General features: G+C 42.1%; 1 protein-coding gene across 6 annotated transcripts in view; it reads right to left on the bottom strand.

Moving 5' to 3' along the window:
* The window catches only part of Syndig1 (synapse differentiation inducing 1), a 185,737-nt gene that overhangs the window by 51,934 nt on the left and 119,541 nt on the right, over positions 1–14,262 (bottom strand). The window lies entirely within an intron of this gene.

Here is a 14,262-nt window from a genome sequence, read left to right as displayed (position 1 = left end):
TTCAGTGAAATAAACCACCACAGATGAGTTATTGCTTACAGCAAGATGTATCAGTCCCCTTGACCACTCCATGTCAGGAGGCACAAGCATCCATTGACCACACCATTACAGTCCTATCCTCTGATGCTGCTAGAGGCCACCTGAGCTTGGCATGGGCTACCTTCTTTGGTAACATTTTGGTACCACTCTGACCAACCAAGGCACTCCTGGCTGAAAGAGCATCCCAGGTTCTGACTAGGCTGCACTCAGCATTCATAAACATGGCCATGGATAAGAGGCCCAAAGTCAAAGGCCGCAATCTAAGAACTCCTGGTGCTGCACCTTTATGGTGCCACAGGACCCAGGTGAAAGTTCTCAATCTTCAAAGAGATGTGAAGGAAATATGTAATACCTCTGGTTTTTGAGACAGGCTATGCCCTAATTAATAGAATAGTGTCAGCTATATCATTTAAATAAAAATGTTCAGACATTGGGAATGCATTTAAAGATGAATGATATGTCCCAGGGAAAGAATGTACAACTTAATACATTGTGATTTTCAACCCTAGATTTCAATTGAGCACAGACTCTGCCTTTGGACAATCAACATGTATGTCTTCTCTGCTTCAATCAAATAATCACAAAATCAAGACATTAATTATTGAGACAAAGTGTCATCTACAACTGAAAAAAAATTCCATTCAAAAGGCTACAGAAACCAAAACAGACATGATGTATTTGTTCATTTATTCACCCAGACAAGTTAAAATCAGTGACTTAGCTGCAACATAGGTTCCACAGGAAGAAAAATAGATCAGAAATCTGATTTGTTTTGGCAGCATCAGATCATTAATATTTATATGGAATTGTTTAAATCCAGAAGTTGCAAAACAGATCTCAGAAGCTACAATCAGCATGTTAAATACGCATATGGAGACAGAGAAAGAGATGGCGGGAGAAAGGGGTGGGGAAGATCACTTGATGAATATTGAGCTGCCATTGCACATTCTCCCAATACAGGTTAAAATACACCCATCTGATATATAGGGGCTGTCCCTCTGGCAATGTTTTTTAATCCATTTGTCTATAAAGCCAATACTATTCTGTGTCTGGCTAGGCTTCTGCAGTCCCCGCACTTCCTTCACAGTGACCTTCATTTACATGTCACTCACCCGGACAGGCTGAGGTGCTCTAAATCCTTCCGACTGCTCTGTCCTTCTGTAACATTTTCCTTCCTCTGTGGTTCCATCACTCCTGCCTTTTTGCACCTCTTGGGGCTGGAATGTCTTTCCCAGGTTTTTCTCTCTGACTCTAGCAGATTTCATGACTTTAACCAGATGACCTCCAACCACCTGCCTGTCCCCTTGGATGAGCTGTGACTCTCAAGTGAAAAGTTAGATCTTGTGCTAATTCTGAATCTGCTAGTGCCTAACAGATGCATTCATTGGATGAGATTCAATTCACTGTAAATCTAGGGGACAGTTGAGAATAATGAACTTGAGGACATAAGAAGGTGATGGTGGGGTACACAGAACATCACTCAAAAAACTTGATGATTATGAACAACATTGCCTGGGTGTAAAGTACATGGGGTCCCATTTTCATGTGATGTTTGTGTAGTAAGCGTAAAAAAACTGTAGAAATTTCTAAAGTCTGTCTCTGTGATCATATTTAGAGAAGTTAATGTAAAAATTCTGGTTTCTTTAGGTGAGAGAAATAGGAAGATAGCTAGAGATAGTTTCTCGAAACAACCAGAGCATTTTGCTCCAGATGTTTGGGAAATCCCAAGTCAATGATCATGTCTGTCAAAGGTTTACCACTGGGGAGTGGGGAGATGAACAGTTCTCAACCCCACTCCAGTGAGTGATAGTATGTAAACACAGTGACCCCACAGCATTCGAAAGTCACATGTCTTATCTGTAAAGAAGGACCAAGCAGAACATGAGTGTGTGGATCTCTGCATCTGACACAACTACAACCAGCATTTAGTGAGTACCTGTAACATGCCAGACTTCAGTGTTTTTTTTTTTTTTTTTTTACATTATTTAAGGAGGGGTTGTTTCTTCTTCTGAATGGGAGTCACATTATGTTTTGTCAGCCTCTGTGACACTGTACTTCATCACTCATGAAGTGTAAAGATGGATTAAGCTTCAATTATTACCAGAAGGAATGGGATTTCAAGCCACAGAAAATCTAAATCCCTCAACCAAGACTTCTGGTGATGCCAGGTTAGTAACCCTTCTGCAGAAGAAAGCTAAAAATAAAACAAAAACAAAAACAAAACAAAACAAAACAAAAAACACCCCCCCAAATAAAACTCAGAAGAGATATTAAAGAATATTTTAATAAGCATCAACAAATAAGAAGAAAAGGGATAACCAGACCAAGACCAGGGAAAGGACAAGAAGCTGGAAGAATGAGTCAAGCACAAGGGGAGGTGTTTTGATCCATAAAAAGGGATTAAGTGGGTGAGATTTTGGTTACTTTGTGGGAAAGTGGGGATCTAAGTTAGGGTTTGGAGCTCACCAAAGAGGGACATCTTGGTAAGCTAACCCCTGCCATAGGAGGGAACACCAAAGAGTTAAATGAACAAGAGAAAAAGTGAACCAGAAGTAAACCAGTCCTCGCATGGATTACAGCCTGACTTTTCATCAACTCAAAACTTGAGCATGGACTAAGGTGATCCTGTATTTTTTGTGACTTAGGCCCTGGAAATGCAAAGCAAGAGATGATGGCAGGTGGCATCATTCAAATCTTTAAATTATTACTATGAATAGTTTTTCAAAAGCAATGGCCAGCATTCAATCAAGAATATCTAAAGAAATATATCACAAAAATAAGGAGAAACCAGAAAAAGCAGACTTCTGGGGGATCCTGTAATTGTCAGGTGTAAATTATAAAACATTTTTCTTACTAAGTTTGAAAGAAAAAAAAAAAAACCACACAGCTTGACAATCTTGATAGGTAATAGTAACACAGAAAAAAATATAGCAGATCTGAAAAAGAAAAGAAAACAAAACAAAACCAGAAATCCTAGCATTGATAGAAACTATAGTATTACTCAATAGTATGGCTTGGTAGAAGTTGAGATAGACCAAAGAAGAAACTGTCAACCAGAATTCTATACCCAAGGAACATACCTGCAAGGATTAAAAATGACAAAAGGACATTTCCCATGAGAAAAAAGCAGAAGTTTTGACCCTAGTGTATCATACTAAGGGAAATTCTAAAGGTTGCTTTTTAGGTAAAAGAGGGTTATTTAAGTTAAAGGTCAAAGATTCATGTAGAAATTAGAATCAAAACAAATGGAAGGTGTGAGTTTATACAAATAAGTACTGACAACATAAAACAATAACAACACTGTTATTTTGGAGATATTTGTTTCTCTGTTCATCTACTCATCCACATCCAAAAAAGAATAAAAGAACAGGATAAAATCATGCTTTGAAAAAATTAACACAACTGATGATTTGGATGAAACTGACAAAGATCCTAGAAAAATACAATTTGCTGAAACTGATGCAAAGAAGCAATAAAAAATCCAATTAGTCTTCCCAATATTAAAGAAATTAAATCATTAATTTAAAATATTCCTATGAATAAAGCCCCAGGCTCAGACAGTTCTATCAGTGAGTACTAACAAAGATTTAAAAAAATCAATAATTTTTATTTTAAATAAACTTACAGAGAATAGAAGGAAAGGGAATTCTTCACAAGTAGGACAACATTAATACTAAAATTTAATAAATAAATTACCACAAATTTATTGTGGTCCATAATATGGACAACTCTCTCCTGAATATAGATGCAGAAAACCCAAGCAAAATAGGAATACATAAATTCTGCAACATGTGAAAGCTAAGACCAATTAGGGTTTATTCTATGAGTTGTAAGACTGGTTTAACCTTTTCAAATCACCCAATGCATTTTACCACATTAGTTCATGAAAGGAAAATATATTTTTTTCACTTGCACAAAAAGTTTTTGATAAATTCAACATCCAGTCATGATTTTAAATAAGATGTCTAAAGATTCTACTCAACAATGAAAAGGTTGGAAATTTTGCTTTAGAGACCTGATACAAAATAAAGGATGTAATTTGTAATCAGCATGATTTTTTGCAAGTGAAGTAATGTGAATGAAATGAAGAGTGAGGGATCTTTGGTGGTAAAATACTAAAGATATGAAATGTACAATAATATATGCCATACCTGGAGAGTTTAACAAAAATGAAGACAAATCACTGATTTATTTTTCTAACAAATGATCAGATGGATACCATATAGCAAATTTTGAAGTCACAAAATCAACCCTTTGTTGAAAGAATCATGGGAAAAGTGATAAACCCAAACCAATCAGTATTAAAACTGAAAAGAAAATGTGAACTTGAATGAGATTTTACTAGGAGCCAAATGTAAGCATCCATAGTGGGCATCTCTGCCAGTATATGTTTTCTTACAACTTCACCCCTGTAGTATCCAGTTCTGTCATGCAGAGAACTTGCTGTGTGATCCTGAATGAATGAAACAATCTTGGTGGGCATTGGTTTCCACAGTTGACAAGAGAACCTGCCTCTCAGTCCCATGAGGATGAAATGAAATCTGCTGTAACCTTATTCTGAAAGATGGCTTATTCAGCATAAGCCCTGATTGATACAGACTCAGATTCAAATCTGTAAAATTTATCATCTGTAAAATGTTGAAAATACTAGTGCCAATTTTATCAGAGTGTTGTGGGAATTTGGTTCAGTTGTGCATATGAAGAATTTGTATATGGTCTCTTTCCTATTTAGTGCAATACTATGACCACCATTTTTGTCTCGTGGACGCCTGATGGGGAGGCCTTCCCCATGCCACACATTGCCTGTCTGCAGCAGTACAGTTCTCAACTGTGCTGGATCCTTTCCTTGGAGCCAGGACTGGGAAAGTTTAATGCCTATGTTACTGTGTTCAAAACAGCATAGACTGGTAAGAATTACCCTCCCCAGTGTGGGTTCTGATTTGGCTAACACAGGTTGTGTTTTGAACAAAGGATGGATGTCAGCTCGCTATATCATAGAACTGGTTTTGGTATAAGCTGTAGTCTGGATCATAACAAGTTTCTATGCTGTGTTCTTGGAGGAGGGGGACTCACCCACATTTATAGATGGGGGCCTTGAAACTTCTTCAGGGTCAAGGGGCTATCCAGGGTGGTTGGTTGGGTATTGTTTGAATTCTTGGTCAGTGCCTCTGTGTCTCTCAAGCTCAGGGCTTCTTGCTGTACCCTGGGTCTCTCCTCCATGACCGTCTCCATGCAGGTCATGTCACTCTACCACTGAGGTCTCTGCTCTTCCCTCCACTACAATTCAAGCCCCAAGCTCTGGGTCATGGCTTCTGGCCTCCACAGTAGCTCTAGAGGAGCCAGGTGATGCAACTTGGGAGTGCAGGGCAGATAATTCCCCATGGAAAAGGCTTTGGCAGTGGAGCATAGGAGCTGGACTATTGATTCCCTCTCCAGCTCCCCTTCACTGTTGAATTTGTCCAAAGAAGGTTCTGAGTAGACAGTAGTCAGCTGTTTCTGAGAAGCAGCAGCTATGTGTTAAAAGGCACCACCCTGTTCTTATTTCCCTCTTTTCATGCCTCATTTCCATTTTTTGTTAGCCTGGGATTGCATCTCCAAATAAAGCATTAGCAAGATCTCGACTGTGCTTCAGCTTTGTTTTTGGTGGAGCCTAGTAGAGTGGGGGGGGGGGACTTGCAGACCTTTCTGCCCAGGGCTAACCACACTAAGCCTATTCATCATGTTACTACAGCATTAGGGTTCTTTCAGCATCTGAAGGAGAGGCAGGGTCCTAAGCTCCAGCCCTCACCAATTAGGATTCACTCAGTGACTCCGAGGGTAAGTGCACCCCCCCACCAGCTTTAGCATCTCCTCTAGAACAAGGCAAAAATGGAAGAAGAAAATGAAAGAAATGCTACACTCTTTAATAACTGTAGCTCTTTGAGAAAGAGACATAAGATGGAATGAGGCAGCCCCCAGGGAAGCAAATTATGCCTTGAAATATTAGAATAGGAACAAGGAAAAGCATATGCAGCCCTTTTCAGAACATAAACCTAGAATCTCTGCACTTACAATTTCTTCCCTCCCAAATTGCACTTTAAGGTGCAGAAAAATGCATGGTAGATATCCATCATCTTTCTTCTGTAGGTGCTGCAGAAGTCCTCCTCCAAATGCATGCTAGGAGAGGACCAGGGAGGAGGGCATGTGCTAATGGGTTGGGGATAAGGAAGGAAGGAGGGAGAAAGGGAGACATCTCTTCCTTGATCTCCTCATGGAGGACAGGATCATTGGCTATCAGTATAGCCCCCACCTCACTGCATTAGCACTACTAAGGCTTCTGGAGCTCTCTGAATCCCAGTCATAAGGACTGGGCATCCCTTCTACTTTGCACATGCTGTAACACCGGGCAAGGAGGGACCTGTGTGACCAGTGACCTGAGTCCTCACAACAATGAACACAGAAACATGGCTGATGTGCAGTCAATGGCCACTAAATCAATCTGAAAGGGTGCTGGAGGGTGTATGGAGGACTCAGATACACATGTCCAGGAGTGACTACTGAGCCATTCTGAAGAAGGGGAAAGAAAGGAGGAGGGGAAGGTGGAGTGAGAAGGACAAATCTCAGGCAGGTAAAACATTGTGTCAGGGGTGTAAGAAAAGGATTAGGAGGTTTCATTTTTGATCATCCTTCAAAGGAGTTCTTGGTAAAGTAAATGTGTAAATAAACATAAAGTATCTGAGCTATTTCACCTGCAGGAGATCCAAAGTCTGAACAATGAACAGAAGTCTCAAACGATTTTCTGTGCCCTGTTTTCAAATTATCTGACCAATTACACATTTTTCCCAAGGGCAAATCAGTTTGTTCTTTTCATAAGAAAAAACTGGAAAATGAGGAAAATCATCCAAATGCCCTTGGCTCTGTGAATAGTTCATGGGTTGCACGGCAGCTCAAGAATGTAAGGATGAAAGTCAAATCCAAATAAGGTGCATCATTTGGTGCTCTTGCAAGGAACCATACCCCAACTCTCTGAGCGACATCTTGAAGGCAGATGCAGGAGAGTTGGGGTTGTTTTCTGGAAATGGGTTAAAAAACACTGATAAGAATCCTACAAGTCAACCATAAAGAATTAGCCTTTATATTCAGGATAGATAAAGAAGGCAAATAAATTCTTAACTCCCTTTGGAACAAGGATAGGATAGCTCATGTGTTCTACTAACATATACCTGAATGACAGGTTTTCACACCTAAATCCCATAATTGTTTTCCTCCACCTTTGCAGAATTTGCAGAGCCTCTCATTTAGAGGCAGGAGGGCCAACATGCACTTGGTTTGCATTTCTACACTGAGGGAGAACAACAAATTCAGGAGAAATAATAAGTGCCTTTAGTATATATCATTATCCAGGATTGCTTGGTTCTCTCCTGTAATTTAATATGATCCAGTTCTGATGGAGTCAAATGGAGAAGGACACACACATCCCTGGGAGCTACAGTCAGGGGCTGTTATTTCACTGGGACTATGAGGAAAAAAAAATTTCACTTATATAGTTCTTCCCCTTAGGGGGATTTGTAATGTCTAAAGCAAGACCCATGATTTTTTCTAATAGTTGACACTATTTGGTGAAATCAGTCACAAAGTATAGTAATCACTGAACCTAATCCAGATGTGGGCAATGAAGCTGGGGGTCAGGATCCTGGGATCTGGTGCTTGACTTCTCTTGCCTTTTCCTGATCTGCTCTGCTATTTCAAGAAGTGAACAAGACACAGAAAGTCAAGGTTTGAGTGTTTTTTCTCATATGTGGAAGCTGGAAACTGGGGAAGGAATAAAAAAGGGATCCCATGAAAACAGAAATAAGACCAGGAGAGTAGAGGAAGTAGGGATGAGTAGGGGACATGGGGGAAAAAAAAAACCACCAAATTATTCTACATCCATATATGAATATACCACAATGACTCTCACTTATGTATAATTATATGCACTAACTGAAACAATAATAATAGTAATGATAATAATAATAGAAGGGTAATCCTTAGGGCAGAACAAGTGGAGTGGAGAGGGAAAGAGAAGGTGCTGGGGAATGAGATTGGTCAAATTATGTGCATGTACAATTGCTGCATAATGAATTTCAATATTATGTATAATTATGGTGCACCGATCAAAGGTAAGAAAATAAATGCAATTATTATCATTTTTAAAAAGAGGAAGGAGAAGGGAGTGAGACCACATGGAAGCTCTTCACTGCCCTCTCCCCAGCTGCCCTCACATTATCTCTACCCTTCCTACTTCTGACTCCAAGGAGATCACATAAAGTCACTCGTTTGCTATGCCAGACAGTTCTTGTTTCTCTTGCTCTGTGGTCTTTGAGGAAATGAGCAGCCCTGGTGAATCCCCCTCTGCCTACATGACCACTGCAGTTGCAGGTGCTCCTAAGAATGAAGCTGGAGAAAGTGTGGAACCTGCAGACAGCACAGGCCTTGCTGCTTCCACCATGTGCCCCAGCTCTATCCCAATCCTCCTGCACCCTCCTTGGCCCCAGTTCCCAGCCCAGCTCCTCTTTTCCTCTCAAAGTCTCCCTCACCCAAGCAACCTTCTTGCTTAGGAGTCAGAGACTCTGGAGAAGGGCTCTGCTGTTCCTCTGTTCCCAGGCACATCTACCCTATAGCTCCTTCCTTTCCCGTGACTTTGGATGAACTGAGGCACTCTAGAGAAGATGCCAGTTGCACTGCTTACTCCTGCTCCCTGCTCCACAACATCTCTCCAGGAATCCTTTTCCACCCACCCCTGTCCCGCAGGATCAATGTTTCCCTCTCTTGGATAATTTTCATACCCTACAAATGTGCTATAATTTCTCTCACTTAAAAACCCAGTTCTTGCCATGATCTCTCTATTCACAATAAAACTCTTCAAAAGAAATAACTCAGTGTACCAAACTCAAATTGCTTTCTTTCCATGTTTTTAAAGCCTTCTAATCAAAGTATAGCACACTTACACCAAAAAGTGCACAACCATAGGTGTAAAGCTCCACGAGTTTCCACAAATGTGCAGGGAGCAAGATGTGCAGGATCAAGAACTGAGATATTCCCAGCACCCACAGGTCATCTCTGTTGCCCCACCCCCCAGGGTGCCTGCCATCTCAGCTTTCTCTGGAGCCTACTCCATGGCATTGTCCCTTCCTGCACTCCAGAGGCAGGTCCTTAGTGATCCTACCATCCTTCTCACTGCTGCTTCTGGTCGTTTTCTTAGCTCTTCCTACATTCATGTACTCAACTCAGACTTTTCCCTTGAACTTCAGACGTGCACATCCAACCTGCTCCATGCCTCCCTTGAGCCCCAAATGTACACACCCAGCCACTACTACACACTGCCACTGAATGCCAACAGGCATATAGTCTTGATAAATTCTGAGCTGAGCTCCAACACATTTCCTGCTGCTGAAAACCCCACCTTCCCATGGATCCTTCCCCCTTTACCTTTCTCACACCATGGCCCAAAACCAGAGGCAATTACTTCAAGAGACATTAAATTCCTGGGAGTAACCATGGTCCAGACTCCCACCATCTCTCTCCTGGATTATGGCAAATCTCCAGCATGGAATCTCTGCTGCTTCTTTGAACCTCCACCTGCTCCCCTGAGAGAGTGTAGCCAGATGGTGCTTCTCTTCTGCCCAAACACCTAAATGGCTTCTTATCCCAAATTGAAAGTACAGCTCATTGACACAGATCAAGGGTCCTGGGGTCTAACTCCACCTGACTCTACCTTGTTCCCTCTCTCTCCTCATTTCTTATTCCAAACTAATGGTCACTCTGCTTCAGTGAACGAAGCCTGCTTCTATGTAGTTCCTCATATGCAGCAGGCTTGTTCATGTCTTGGGGCCTTTGCACTGATTTTCTCTCTGCCAGGAAGACTTTCTCAGGAGGTCCTTATGGATCAGGTCTGTGGATTTATTGTGAAATATGGTCTCAACAGGTCCTTCCATTACCATCCACTTAATATTTTGTTCTCCACATCTATTTCTAACATTATCTTCCTCCTTGAAACTGTTGAAATGTCTATAATTGTACTTTCATTTATTGCTGCCCATCTTCACTATGTGAGTTCTGCAAAGGGGGAGTTTTGCCTGTTTTGTCCACTGCTGCATCCCAGGCACTCAGAGCAGGGTCTCACACATCATAAGTGTTCAGTAAATTCAGGTTGCACGAAGGGATTTCAAAACACATGGTTACAGTTCTGCTGGAATCTCATTCATCTAAATTTCAGTACCATAAAGAGATTCACCTTTTCCCCCTCATTTGCCCAATTCCCTTTGCTGATGCTATTCATAAAATTCATAATCTGGTTCTGAATACCCTTTTCTCATTTAATTATTGTTATAATGTTGCAGTTAGTAAAAGAAAGAAACATTTTATGAAATGAAATTAAATCAAGACATAATAAATGCAGAGTGCAGAAGACTCTGCAGGCAGGCTCAGCACATGTTCCGTCAGTGCTAGTTCCAGACCTGAGTTCTCCTGTGCAGAGGGTGTCCAGCTTCCATCTCTGGCTTCCACTGTTCCATGGGATTGAGGGCAAACACCCAGTCATATTTCTACAGGGCTACCCTTCCTCTGCTGCCACACTTGCCAAATAGGGCTTGGGGACACTGGATTTAGGAACAAGTACTGTGGTTCTATCATTATTTGCAAACAGTAAAAGTGAAAGTTATATTGCAGAAAATTTGGTTTCAAAGGTTAGAAATATTCATATTTGCTTTGTTTACCTACAGTTGATACCTCTTTTTTCCACAAGTTATTTAATTGTTGAAACTTTTTTTTTCATTTAAATAGAGATATTTTTTTTCACATTTCAGACTCATTGCAGAGATTAAACAAGATAGAGTGTAGGTATTAACTAGCTTACAGCAGTCACCCAGAAAACTGTGGGATTTGTTTTCTCTCTGAGCATTTCAGAAACATCAATTCCTAAATGGATTCACACCACTCAAACTGTGTACGTCCACACCTTCCTCTCTGTAAACTGGCTAACAGAACTTGCTTACATCAGGAGCTGGATCAAGCAATGAACACTGTTGGGGAGAAATAAAATTGTAGGCAACATCCTCTTTTCATTGTCCCCCTGCCTGGCATCCCTACCGAGTCCTTTGTCATTTCTCAGGGCTGAACCAACTGCCTCCTGACTGTCCCAGAAGCCCCAGGTTATTGCTAACCATACCTTATGCAAGTCACTGTACCTCACTGAGCTCTTATTTCAGCATTTACCTGGCTGATACGACTGCAATGCCTGCAACTCCAGGTGCAAGCGCCCGTGTGACACATCTCTCATAAGGTTGTGGGGGTATGAGAGCATTACCCAATCTTGAGCAACACTGTAATCAGCTGGAGGGTCTGTTAAAATGCAGATTCCTGGGCCCTGCTTCGCGGATTGCTAGAGTTGGTCTGAGGAGATAACAAGTTTGCAGGTGATGAGGAGTACACAGGACTAGGAGCTGCAGGCCTAGGAGTATACCCCAAAAGCAAGAGTGCACCCTCCTTAAGACCATATCTGGCATATAGTGCTCAGTAAGATTATCCCCCTAAGTTACTTCAATTACTATTGTCACTTCCACTTTATTAACACCTTTTTAGAATTCCAGAAATCTGTCTCCTTCCAGTCATCTATTTGCCTATGGATCCATAGGGTGTGGACAGTCCAGTTTCCAGTAGGATACTGTCACATTTTTAGAACAAGCTCCTTCCCCTATGCCTCTTGGGAACTTTCATTTCTTCAACTCTCAGCCAATTCTAGGCTGTGGGAATTATTTCAACACCATGTTATGGATCAGGAAATAGAGACATGATGGAATTGCCTGTTGACCAGGACCTGGATAGAAGAGGGCAGAATAAAAAATATCCCAGATGAATAAGCCCAGGGACGCCATTAATTCTTTTCACCACTGACCGATTTAATCAAACCACCATGATTTGTTATTTTGTTATGTTTTCCCGGAATGGCCTTGCATGGTTCTTTGATTTCACTGAATAGCTATTTTGACAATAAGCAGACATAGCTGTAATTGACAGTGAGTATGCTGAGATAAAATCTGTGATAAAAGTGGGGAAAAAAACAACCAAAAAATCACACTTGGATGTCAAAGATTTCCTGCAATCAGCACCATGGCCTCAGGGAGTTCTGGCTTTGGAGCATGTGCTTCCCTTTGCCGTTGCTCCCCCTCCAGATCCTACAACTCAGTGCTGCAGGGGGCTTCTTCTCCCTCCAGTTCCTGGGTTTAGAGCTCTCAGCTGGCCTTACCTCGGCAAGCATTGATGTAATTTAATGCAATGATTCTCAGAGTGTATCTGTTCTATTTCGTGCCACACACCCTGCCCTTGGCAGCTGCCTGCTCCCCTCAATGGCCTGCTGGAGATTTTGTGTCTGCAGTTTGGGCTGCAGAGGGATAAATGGAATACACAGCAGTCTCACGGCCAGGCTAAGGCTCTGTGTGCAGGGGCCAGTGGCTGCCTGGAATGATAGCAATGTCCAGCACAACACAGCTTCAGACTGTAAAGAGCAGGATCCTCAGCATTGGAGCTCCCAATTGGAAGGCACCTGGACATAGCCCCTGGGAAGGGAACTCAAAGGTAGAGATTTCTTTATGGAAATGCTGGTACCTCTGCATTCATGGCAGTTTCACTGAAGAGAATCCATTCTCCAAGCAACCTGGAAAATGAAGGCTGGAGAGTTCTGGGCCCCGAGATTACCATTCCATCCTCTAACAATTGCAAGCAACCCCTAATCTCTGCAAAAATACTTGAGGTTCCCCTCCAAAAAATGTCATCAAAACTGTGTACAGCAACTGCACTTCATATTTGCTGCTAAACAAATAATTAAAATTCCCTTGACTACTGGAAGTCTAAGAAGCTCTTATCTTGTTAAGAATAAAATGACTTTCTGAGAAATAGAATCAAAACACCAATCTCTGCAACTGTAGTCTTGATTTGTAGTATAAGTACAACCTTTTGGACAAAGATGCTGTCCACAGCTTGCTCTGCTTCAGAGCAGTGAATTTCAACCCTGAACATAGGGAGTAGTACAGACCTCATGTGATATGGGGTCCTTAGTGTGTTGCTTTTGTCAAAGATCTAATCTCTCCTGTGGATGCATAGGCAGCCTCTCCCTGTGGTCCTTGACACTTGTTCAGGGCTCACAACTACTTAGCACCCTTCTGGCTGATCTATAGGGACTTCTCCCATCTCTGGGAATAGTTAACACCTCTCCTAGTAAAATCCAAGATAAAAATGTCAATATGATTTCAAAATTTGGCAATCAAAACAGAGCTCCCACATGGAAGATATTCCTTCTGGTAGGGGTGGAGAGGGCTTGTCCTAGCAGCTGGAAGGTAGGTGTTCCATCAGGAAAGTGGGTATATCCCATCTTTTCACACTCAGGGCTGATGCAGGGATGGGGTGCAGGAGAGAGGATGTGGATAGAGTTCTGCTCATGGGTAAAGTCCACAATGCCCATGCAGTCAGTAGTCATGCAGTCAGTAGTCAGCTTTCTTCACTTCATTGTCCTTATCTCCCTGTTTGTGGTGAGACTGCTATTGCTTATTTGCCTAACCCAGGCTTTGCTGACAGCTTACACAGCAGGGACAGGCTCTGTCACTGTGGGTGTCCATCCATCTACCCACTGTTTTTTTCCAGACTCCTGTATGCCCCAATCCACTGTGGATGCAGTACTGCAGCCTCATCTCAGAGTTCAAGGTCACCTGGGCCTACCTCCACCCACCTTGTCTGGGCTCTTCAAGGCTCAGGAGACTGACTTTCCACCATGTCTGTGCTTGTGCTGATGGAGGGGGGTTTCTGTGACATTCATGGGACAAGTTCACAGAAAAGAGACCTAGAGAGATCCTTCAGGCCAAAGAAGGGCCAGCAGCACAGGATTCTCCATCTCCCCACTATTGTCCTCTAGAACACGGACCACAGAGCTGCATAGAGCAGGGACCCCAGGCTGGAAGCAATTCTCTATCCCTCATGTCCCTAAGAGGCACTTGCCCTCAGGAGGACCATAGACCATCTGTGGTAATCCCCTGATTCTTAGGAATGTCACCGCTCCAGGCATGCAGGTGGGAAAAAGAAGACCACATAAGGTTTCTTTGCTCACCAAACAAATTCCATCAATACTGACATTAGCAAGAAGCAACTGCTTGACTCAGCCAGGGAAGCATTTTCAAGCCAAGAGAAAGAAATATTTGAGCAAAGACCTGCCAG

The sequence above is a fragment of the Sciurus carolinensis genome, chromosome 2 (assembly GCF_902686445.1).
Source record: "Sciurus carolinensis chromosome 2, mSciCar1.2, whole genome shotgun sequence".
NCBI lineage: Eukaryota > Metazoa > Chordata > Mammalia > Rodentia > Sciuridae > Sciurus > Sciurus carolinensis.
The sequence above is the reverse complement of the archived record's forward strand: the minus strand, read 5'-3'. Positions and strand labels throughout refer to the sequence as shown.